Source organism: Bombina bombina, chromosome 2 (assembly GCF_027579735.1).
Source record: "Bombina bombina isolate aBomBom1 chromosome 2, aBomBom1.pri, whole genome shotgun sequence".
In the NCBI taxonomy this organism is placed as follows: domain Eukaryota; kingdom Metazoa; phylum Chordata; class Amphibia; order Anura; family Bombinatoridae; genus Bombina; species Bombina bombina.
The window spans coordinates 1,357,483,870-1,357,496,072 of NC_069500.1; positions in this window are offsets into that span (position 1 = coordinate 1,357,483,870).

A 12,203-nucleotide genomic window follows, 5' to 3' on the forward strand; every position below is an offset into this window, starting at 1 on the left:
ATCGGTCGTAGAGATTCATCTCTTACCTCCCTTTTCAGATCGACGATATACTCTTATATATACCATTACCTCTACTGATTCTCGTTTCAGTACTGGTTTGGCTTTTTACTACATGTAGATGAGTGTCCTGGGGTAAGTAAGTCTTATTTTTGTGACACTCTAAGCTATGGTTGGGCACTTTTATATAAAGTTCTAAATATTTGTGTTTAAACATTTATTTGCCTTGATTCAGGAAGTTCAATATTCCTTATTTCAGACAGTCAGTTTCATTATTTGGGATAATGCATTTGAATAATCAATTTTTTTCTTACCTTAAAATTTGACTTTTTTCCCTGTGGGCTGTTAGGCTCGCGGGGGCTGAAAATGCTTCATTTTATTGCGTCATTCTTGGCGCAGACTTTTTTGGCGCAAAAAAAATTTTTCTTTGTTATTTCCGGCGTCATACTTGTCACCGGAAGTTGCGTCATTTTTTACGTTTTTTTGCGCCAAAAGTGTCAGCGTTACCGGATGTGGCGTCATTATTGTCTCCACATTATTTAAGTCTCATTGTTTATTGCTTCTGGTTGCTAGAAGCTTCTTCACTGGCATTTTTTCCCATTCCTGAAACTGTCATTTAAGGAATTTGATCAATTTTGCTTTATATGTTGTTTTTTCTATTACATATTGCAAGATGTCCCAGATTGACACTGAGTCAGAAGATACTTCTGGAAAATCGCTGCCTGATGCTGGATCTACCAAAGTTAAGTGTATTTGCTGTAAACTTGTGGTATCTGTTCCTCCAGCTGTTGTTTGTAATGAATGTCATGACAAACTTGTTAATGCAGATAATATTTCCTTTAGTAATGTTACATTACCTGTTGTTGTTCCATCAACATCTAATACTCAGAGTGTTCCTGTTAACATAAGAGATTTTGTTTCTAAATCCATTAAGAAGGCTATGTCTGTTATTCCTCCTTCTAGTAAACGTAAAAGGTCTTTTAAAACTTCTCATTTTTCAGATGAATTTTTAAATGAACATCATCATTCTGATTCTGATAATGACTCCTCTGGTTCAGAGGATTCTGTTTCAGAGGTTGATGCTGATAAATCTTCATATTTGTTCAAAATGGAATTTATTCGTTCTTTACTTAAAGAAGTCTTAATAGCATTAGAAATAGAGGATTCTGGTCCTCTTGATACTAAATCTAAACGTTTAAATAAGGTTTTTAAATCTCCTGTAGTTATCCCAGAAGTTTTTCCTGTCCCTGATGCTATTTCTGAAGTAATCTCCAGGGAATGGAATAATTTGGGTAATTCATTTACTCCTTCTAAACGTTTTAAGCAATTATATCCTGTGCCATCTGACAGATTAGAGTTTTGGGACAAAATCCCTAAGGTTGATGGGGCTATCTCTACTCTTGCTAAGCGTACTACTATTCCTACGGCAGATAGTACTTCCTTTAAGGATCCTTTAGATAGGAAAATTGAATCCTTTCTAAGAAAAGCTTACTTGTGTTCAGGTAATCTTCTTAGACCTGCTATATCTTTAGCGGATGTTGCTGCAGCTTCAACTTTTTGGTTAGAAGCTTTAGCGCAACAAGTAACAGATCATAATTCTCATAGCATTGTTAATCTTCTTCAACATGCTAATAATTTTATTTGTGATGCCATCTTTGATATCATTAGGGTTGATGTCAGGTATATGTCTCTAGCTATTTTAGCTAGAAGAGCTTTATGGCTTAAAACTTGGAATGCTGATATGTCTTCTAAGTCAACTTTGCTTTCCCTTTCTTTCCAGGATAATAAATTATTTGGTTCACAGTTGGATTCTATTATTTCAACTGTTACTGGAGGGAAAGGAACTTTTTTACCACAGGATACAAAATCTAAAGGTAAATTTAGGTCTAATAATCGTTTTCGTTCCTTTCGTCACAATAAGGATCAAAAGCCTGATCCCTCCCCTACAGGAGCGGTATCAGTTTAGAAACCATCTCCAGTCTGGAATAAATCCAAGCCTTTTAGAAAGCCAAAGCCAGCTCCCAAGTCCACATGAAGGTGCGGCCCTCATTCCAGCCCAGCTGGTAGGGGGCAGATTACGATTTTTCAAAGAAATTTGGATCAATTCAATTCACAATCTTTGGATTCAGAACATTGTTTCAAAAGGGTACAGATTAGGCTTCAAGATAAGGCCTCCTGCAAGAAGATTTTTTCTTTCCCGTGTCCCAGTAAATCCAGTGAAGGCTCAAGCATTTCTGAAATGTGTTTCAGATCTAGAGTTGGCTGGAGTAATTATGCCAGTTCCAGTTCTGGAACAGGGGCTGGGGTTTTACTCAAATCTCTTCATTGTACCAAAGAAGGAGAATTCCTTCAGACCAGTTCTGGATTTAAAAATATTGAATCATTATGTAAGGATACCAACATTCAAAATGGTAACTATAAGGACTATTCTGCCTTTTGTTCAGCAAGGGCATTATATGTCCACAATAGATTTACAGGATGCATATCTGCATATTCCGATTCATCCAGATCACTATCAGTTTCTGAGATTCTCTTTCCTAGACAAGCATTACCAGTTTGTGGCTCTGCCGTTTGGCCTAGCAACAGCTCCAAGGATTTTTACAAAGGTTCTCGGTGCCCTTCTGTCTGTAATCAGAGAACAGGGTATTGTGGTATTTCCTTATTTGGACGATATCTTGGTACTTGCTCAGTCTTCTCATTTAGCAGAATCTCATACGAATCGACTTGTATTGTTTCTTCGAGATCATGGTTGGAGGATCAATTTACCAAAAAGTTCATTGATTCCTCAGACAAGGGTAACCTTTTTAGGTTTCCAGATAGATTCAGTGTCCATGACTTTGTCTCTGACAGACAAGAGACGTCTAAAATTGGTTTCAGCTTGTCGAAACCTTCAGTCTCAATCATTCCCTTCGGTAGCCTTATGCATGGAAATTCTAGGTCTTATGACTGCTGCATCGGACGCGATCCCCTTTGCTCGTTTTCACATGCGACCTCTTCAGCTTTGTATGCTGAACCAGTGGTGCAGGGATTATACAAAGATATCCCAATTGATATCTTTAAAACCGATTGTACGACACTCTCTGACGTGGTGGACAGATCACCATTGTTTAGTTCAGGGGGCTTCTTTTGTTCTTCCAACCTGGACTGTGATTTCAACAGATGCAAGTCTGACAGGTTGGGGAGCTGTTTGGGGGTCTCTGACGGCACAAGGGGTTTGGGAATCTCAGGAGGTGAGATTACCAATCAATATTTTGGAACTCCGTGCAATTTTCAGAGCTCTTCAGTCATGGCCTCTTCTAAAGAGAGAGTCGTTCATTTGTTTTCAGACGGACAATGTCACAACTGTGGCATATATCAATCATCAAGGAGGGACTCACAGTCCTCTGGCTATGAAAGAAGTATCTCGAATACTGGTATGGGCGGAATCCAGCTCCTGTCTAATTTCTGCGGTTCATATCCCAGGTATAGACAATTGGGAAGCGGATTATCTCAGTCGCCAAACGTTACATCCGGGCGAATGGTCTCTTCACCCAAAGGTATTTCTTCAGATTGTTCAGATGTGGGGACTTCCAGAAATAGATCTGATGGCTTCTCATCTAAACAAGAAGCTTCCCAGGTATCTGTCCAGATCCAGGGATCCTCAGGCTGAAGCAGTGGATGCATTGTCACTTCCTTGGAAGTATCATCCTGCCTATATCTTTCCGCCTCTAGTGCTTCTTCCAAGAGTAATTTCCAAGATTCTGAAGGAATGCTTGTTTGTTCTGCTGGTGGCTCCAGCATGGCCTCACAGGTTTTGGTATGCGGATCTTGTCCGGATGGCCACTTGCCAACCGTGGACTCTTCCATTAAGACCAGACCTTCTGTCGCAAGGTCCTTTTTTCCATCAGGATCTCAAATCCTTAAATTTGAAGGTATGGAGATTGAATGATTGATTCTCAGTCAAAGAGGTTTCTCTGACTCTGTGATTAATACTATGTTACAGGATCGTAAATCTGTATCTAGGAAGATATATTATCGAGTCTGGAAGATTTACATTTCTTGGTGTCTTTCTCATAATTTTTTTTTTTGGCATTCTTTTAGAATTCCGAGAATTTTACAGTTTCTTCAGGATGGTTTGGATAAAGGTTTGTCTGCAAGTTCCTTGAAAGGACAAATCTCTGCTCTTTCTGTTCTTTTTCACAGAAAGATTGCTAATCTTCCTGATATTCATTGTTTTGTACATGCTTTGGTTCGTATAAAACCTGTTATTAAGTCAATTTCTCCTCCTTGGAGTTTGAATTTGGTTCTGGGGGCTCTTCAAGCTCCTCCGTTTGAACCTATGCATTCACTGGACATTAAATTACTTTCTTGGAAAGTTTTGTTTCTTTTGGCCATCTCTTCTGCTAGAAGAGTTTCTGAATTATCTGCTCTTTCTTGTGAATCTCCTTTTCTGATTTTTCATCAGGATAAGGCGGTGTTGCGAACTTCTTTTAAATTTTTACCTAAGGTTGTGAATTCTAACAACATTAGTAGAGAAATTGTGGTTCCTTCTTTGTGTCCTAATCCTAAGAATTCTAAGGAGAGATCATTGCATTCTTTGGATGTAGTTAGAGCTTTGAAATATTATGTTGAAGCTACTAAGAATTTCCGAAAGACTTCTAGTCTATTTGTTATCTTTTCCGGTTCTAGGAAAGGTCAGAAGGCCTCTGCCATTTCTTTGGCGTCTTGGTTGAAATCTTTAATTCATCATGCTTATGTCGAGTCGGGTAAAACTCCGCCTCAAAGGATTACAGCTCATTCTACTAGGTCAGTTTCTACTTCCTGGGCGTTTAGGAATGAAGCTTCGGTTGATCAGATTTGCAAAGCAGCAACTTGGTCTTCTTTGCATACTTTTATTAAATTCTACCATTTTGATGTGTTTTCTTCTTCTGAAGCAGTTTTTGGTAGAAAAATTCTTCAGGCAGCTGTTTCAGTTTGATTCTTCTGCTTATAATTTCAGTTTTTTTCATTATTAGATTTAAACTTTATTATGGGTGTGGATTATTTTCAGCGGAATTGGCTGTCTTTATTGTATCCCTCCCTCTCTAGTGACTCTTGCGTGGAAGATCCACATCTTGGGTATTCATTATCCCATACGTCACTAGCTCATGGACTCTTGCTAATTACATGAAAGAAAACATAATTTATGTAAGAACTTACCTGATAAATTCATTTCTTTCATATTAGCAAGAGTCCATGAGGCCCACCCTTTTTGTGGTGGTTATGATTTTTTTGTATAAAGCAAAATTATTCCAATTCCTTATTTTTTATGCTTTCGCACTTGTGTCTTATCACCCCACTTCTTGGCTATGCGTTAAACTGATTTGTGGGTGTGGTGAGGGGTGTATTTATAGGCATTTTGAGGTTGGGGAAACTTTGCCCCTCCTGGTAGGAATGTATATCCCATACGTCACTAGCTCATGGACTCTTGCTAATATGAAAGAAATGAATTTATCAGGTAAGTTCTTACATAAATTATGTTATATATATATATATATAAACAAACACAAACTCACACATACATATACACATATACACACATTCATACACACACATATACATTTCTAATGGGATCATGATTGGCCAACAACTAAAGTGAAGCTTACATTAAAAGTATTAAATATATATTAACACGATAGCTTGGGAAAGGGGATACCATTAATTAATATATTTTTATTTTTAGTTTGCTCAATGAATCTAAAAATAGATACATTGATAGTTTTGTATTTGTTATATATGAACGTTGATTGCACACCTTGTTTATTCTGTGGTATGTGGTTGATCATGGAAAAAATATTCTACTCTAGACTGAATCATTTTTAAGAACTAAAACATAAATTTTAAGTATGAAATGAAACAGTAATTCTTAATATATGCTTGTTTTCCTCTAAATCAAACCACTAGTTCTTACTAATTTCACAAAGTATGGTTTTATTGCAGATTTTAATGACTTCTTATTGTGTCCATTTACTTTTAACAGTTCTGTAATAATACAAAAATGTCCCTAAAATACAGTGCTACCACAATATGATAGGTTAGTAACATTTAATAGCTTGTAATTAACAAGTTAAAACTTTTTTTTTTGATTTTTAAAAAATGAAATGAATTTAGAAAAAAATATATTTATTTGTAATAGTCAAGCTGATAAATGGTTGATGATGATGAGGACAATGCTGGCTAGACATTTCTAAAGATATTTTTAGGGTGGGAGAAAAAGAAACAAAATAATGAAAAATATAAAATTAGGGCACAGATAAAATGTCACCTATTTTCAGACTCATTGACAAATCCCATATATTACAATGCTCCAAAACCGTGTTTAACTCAGAGAAAAATTAGGTCTTATGATAGATTTCTGTGGTTCAAGGTAATATTCGCTATAGATATGACAAATGCATAGTAACTTTTAAGATACAAGGCCAATCATTTGAAATTATTAATGCTTCTTACAAAGAATGGGTCTCAATCCTCTGCATATTGTGCGTGTAGGGGGAGGGGTTAATCCACCTACCCATGATGGGTCACTTGACCTATTTTGGAGCTTATATGGTTGATAGGGCTAGGACACTGTAGCTTTACCTAGCAGACAAGCAGTTCACATTCTATCACTTGTTACATAGAGGGACATAAGACTAATTATTTGAAAGAGGACAATCAACTCTTTAATATGAGGGAATTGTGTATGTGGTGTGTAGTGTTTTAGAAGATAAGAAACCTACCACTATTCCATAAATATATTAGATATGTGATTTATCTTTACAAAATGGACCATCTTTGCAAAATGTGTCCCATATCATATGGTGCAGAAAATCACATTTGCCTCTTAAATCACCTATAGTACAAGATTTCATTTGATCACCATAGTGATTACCATCATCTTCAAGGGGTAAATGAGCACCATTTGAAAGAGTGGTTCCAATGAGAAGTCACTTGTTCCTATAAGTGGAACAGGAGGCAAAAAAATATGCTCCATTCTTAGCTACCATCAATGTAAAGAATTTGAGACCAGATAAGGTAACTGTGCAATCCATCCTAATTGTATAAGCAAAGCTACATTTATATACTACTGTTGTGTGCAATAATTATGGGACACAAGTCTATAACCTGTATCTTTTAACAAATGAAAAAATGTATAATATGGCCTAAACTACTCACACATGTTTACACCGACAGCGTCTTCTTCTTGTTCCTGTAAAAGACAGAGAATCACAAAGTACATCATTAAAATTATATTTATAAATTATATTCAAAGATAATTGTTCTGTTCTTAAAGTGATACTAAACTTGATTCTATTCTGCATATAAGGGAGCCCTATTTAAAAAGGTAAATGGATATAACAATGTAAAAGAAAAATATTCTGTGTTTGACTCCTGTAAAAGGGTTAAACATACAGGTAAAGTAAACCTCAGAACAGCAATGCTCTAATGAGATCTAGCTGAATGCATCTGGTGAGCCAAAGACCAGAGGCACGTTGTGCATTTTTTCTCCTGAGCCTACCTAGGAATGCTTTTCAACAAAGGAACTAAAATTTGATAACAGAGGTAAATTGAGGAATAGCTTAAAGGGACACTAAACCCAAATGTTTTCTTTCATGATTCAGATAGAGCATGGAATTTTAATCAACTTTTTAATTTACTCCTATTATCAATTTTTCTTTGTTCTCTTGCTATCTTTATTTAAAAAGCAGGAATGTGATGCATAGGAGCCGGCCCATTTTCTATTGGGAACCTGGGTTATGCTTGCTTATTGGTGGGTAAATGTAAGCCTCCAATAAGCAAGCGCTATCCATGGTGCTGAACCTAAAATGGGCTGGCTGCTAAGATTTATATTCCTGCTTTTAAAATAAAAATAGCAAGAAAACGAAGAAAAATTGATAATAGGAGTAAATTAGAAAGTTACTTAAAATGTCATGCTCTACCTGAATCATGAAAGAAAAAAAATTGAGTTCAGTGTCCCTATAACATTTCATGCTCTATCTGAACCATGACAGTTTAATTTTCATTTTCCTGTTCCTTTAAAATATTTTTGCAAGAAAAAAAGTTAAGAAGTTAAATCTTTCTAAACTGACCTTGAAGCTAACTTGAAATGCAGCACTGGTTGGACCATATCTCTATACCTACTGGTGAACAGCAACATTAACCACCAACATGAAAATTAAATATATATTTATTTTAAGTAAAGGAGAATTATTGCAAGTTCATTTTAAAATACCCAATTCTAAGGAATAATCAACTTTAATGTACATAAGACTAAAAAGGGCTCATTTTCACTGACCCATAAAAAATGGTTGCCAACAGCTAAAAGTAGTTTACGACTCCATTTAAGAACCAGGTTTTCAATTAAATATTTTACACAATGTGTACAGTCGCTCTTTTCGTGTAGGTGTAAGTTTCATTTGTGTTAACACTTCCATCTGACATTGGATTTCACGAAAAAAGCGCTATAACAAGTTATTTGCTATGGAAACCCGACCTTACACTATAAAATGTATGTTTAATGTCTTCACTTGGCTGTGATCTACTCTAAAGAGAAACAAAGATACGCTTATTTATAATACATACTTTTTTTTTAACTATAAGCAAATACTACTTTTTATTGTAGAAAAATCCAAAAGTTCTTGCTCCGAAAATGAATGAAGTTGGATCCAAAATGTTAAAAGCAGCAAAACTTTATTATATACTCATTAAAAATAGTCAGACTCCATACAAGGGTACAGGAGTGATTCAAAGAAAGTCTGACCGGTTTCGGTCTAGCAGACCGTAGTCATAAACATAAAAAAGAGATACGGGTGTGAGAAATTTAAAGATACAAATCACCTCCCATTGGAGGTTCCTAAAACTCCCAAAGAAACATTAGTCACAACAATATATATTAATCGTTAACAATTAGAAAAAAAAAGAATCTATAACATAAATGGAGGCATATTAGTCGCTGGGAAGTTGAGTATTAACCATATACGCCTATACAGAAGGCAATTATCCCAAGGAGATCTACTGGATACAGAAGCTCGGTAGCTTGCTACCTAGGGGATTCAACTCTGAGTTCGACATCATTAATTGCTGGCACAGGTGAAGTGCTAAATACTGCCAAAATAGAGCCAAAGACCAGAGGCAAGTTGTGCATTTCTGCTCCTGAGCCTACCTAGGTATGCTTTTCAACAAAGGAACTAACATTTGATAACAGAAGTAAATTGAGAAATAGCTTAACATTGCATGCTCTATCTGAACCATGAAAGTTTAATTTTTTTTTTTGAAATATTTTTTTTATTGAGGTTTTGCAGAACCAACATATAACATAGTACGCCTTTTTGATAACAGGAAAGAGTACATAGAAAATGAAGCGACACATTTCAGCAGTGATATATAACATTAATATTAGGCTAATGTAACCTCAGTTTTTGAATAAAAAAGCATAAATGACTGATCAGCGAATAACATATCTTTAGTGTCAATAGATCATAATTATAAAAAGTAGCAGAGAATGTGTATGTAATAGGAGGGGGGGGGGAATTCAGCGGATAAGCACCTCTATGCATATAGGAAAAAGGGTGGAGGGCGGAGCCATAGATAAATGTAGGTAATTCAAGGTACATGGCGGGGTCGGTTTTCTTTCTATCACACGTAACTAATTCCGAGCTTATATGAACAAGAGTAGTGTGCATAACCTTAATGTGAGCTTCTAGTTCCAAACTACATAATGGCTAGTAGTGAACGTGCCAGGTCTTTAATATACTGCATGACCCCACATATGTAATATCCCATAGGGAGAGTGGAATGTGAAGGTGAGTGAACATAATAGTGTATTATATCCAAAGAACAGGGCATAAAAGGGCTTTCTAAAACGGGAGGCTAGGTGAGCTAGAAAGTTAAACTATGTTTATCTCTGATCCCCTTAGGTAAACCATTGCTTAGTCACATCATGAGACTCCAATGTTCGGCAACGTGTGCTTGAAAACATATCCTAAATTTGGAGTTTTGTTATATTATATAGAAGATGTCTGTAGTTATCTACCAAAGGATATATTGAGGTTTACCACAAGGACTAAACTGTTGAACACCTAAGCGTCAATAACTGATCGTTAGCCCTCAATATAGTATCAACAATAGAGTATAGCAGAGGGGAATAGCGATCTTATGAAGTTAGCTGTAGACAGGGGCAACATATGTGTGGTACATATCATATTCATAAAGAGATACAGTGGTTCATGAAGGCTATAAGGCTTAATGGAGAGAAACATAGTAGTTGCCACTAACATCTATCTATAGTTATAAGATTGAGTACTGATCTACAAAGAATATTTAACACTAACAAGCTTGTGGGTTAACTTACCATGTTAGTATATAATAGTGCTAATTGGAGCTTACAAAGAGCATGGAAAATTTTCTCTAAGTAGACCTGAGTAGGATTAGCTGCTTTAGATAATAATATATTATGAGTAGGCCCATTGCCCTATCTTAAAACTATTTTCCCTATGTTTATAAAGTAAAGTACACCATAGGATGTTAGTGGAAAATAAGATGCCTGGGTATTTCTACTAGATGGCTCTTCTGCATATCTAATATGAAGGGCAAAGAAGCGTCCCAGAAGGTCTGGCTTGTATAACTATTAACTACTAGGTGCTAAACATATATTCTCTGTGTGAGAACTGGTCTAAAAGTTAAAATTATACTACAATAGCACTAAAGGGGAGTTTCTCTATGTGCACAAAGAAGGAGTAACTATAGAGAATACTTACTGTCCCCCATGTATAATGTATACAAGAGGCCGTTATCATATAGTATGTATATCTAAAGTTAAGGTAGATGGCAGGAAGTTTCACCCTGAAGACTGTACAACCAATTAAAATATAAAAAGTGAGCCAACCTGTAGAAATAAACAATATCAATAAACTGTGTTGGACATATTGCATCTTACTGGCATTTATCAGGTGCACAATGGTCCAATGACTAATAAGAATATCACCCAAATAAAACAGCTTTACTTCTTCCCAACTTACATCTCATAAAGACCTCCATTTCTCTTGTAAGGTGTATCCAGTCCACGGATCATCCATTACTTGTGGGATATTCTCCTTCCCAACAGGAAGCTGCAAGAGGATCACCCACAGCAGAGCTGTCTATATAGTTCCTCCTCTAATTGCCACTCTCAGTCATTCTCTTGCAGCTCTCGACAAGAAAGGAAGTAGCTTGAGAGATGTGGTGAATTTATTTAGTTTGTCTTCAATCAAAAGTTTGTTATTTTCAAATGGTACCAGAGTTGTACTATTTTAGCCTCAGGCAGAAAGTAGAAGAAGAGTCTGCCTGTGGTCTTTGATGATCTTAGCAGGTTGTAAGATCCATTGCTGTTCTCACACATAACTGAAGAGAGAGGTAACTTCAGCTGGGGGAATGGCGTGCAGGGTCTCCTGCTATGAGGTATGTGCAGTTTAAATTTTTCTAGAGAAATGAATATGCTAGAAAATGCTGTTAATACCGGATTTATTTAAGGTAAGCCTGATTACAGTGATTTAATAACGACTAGTATCATGCTTGCTGTAAAAGGTAATATTCTTATTACTTTCTCACATTACTGAAAAATAAAACGTTTGCTGGAAGTGTTTAAACGTTTTTTATACATATTGGTGATAAAAATTTATTGGGGCCCAGTTTTTTTCCACATGGCTGGCTAGATTTTGCCTAGGGATAGTTTTGTTAGGCCCTCTCACTGTGAATACAGGTTGGGAGGGGCCTATTTTCGCTCCTAAATGCGCATTAGATTTTGCAGCTTGAGACATCCAGTTTCCCTGAAGGAGTCCCCTGAACACTTAGGACCTCTCTAAAGGGTTTTTGTGCCTTCCAAAGTCGTTATATGGGCAGGTAGGGCCACAGCAGAGCTGTGGCAGTTTGTTGTGACTGTTGAAAAACGTTTATATCGTTTTTTTTTATCCGGTTTTGAAACTAAGGGGTTAATCATCCATTTGCAAGTGGGTGCAATGCTCTGTTATTCTATTATACACACTGTAAAAATGTTGTACGATTTACTGCTTTTTATCACTGTTTTTCAATTTCTGACCAATCTTAGATCTCAAGATCCTAAACAAATTTCTCAGGGTCCCATCTTTCAAGATGGAGACTATTCGAACCATCCTACCTATGATCCAGGAGGGTCAATACATGACTACCGTGGACTTAAAGGATGCTTATCTTCA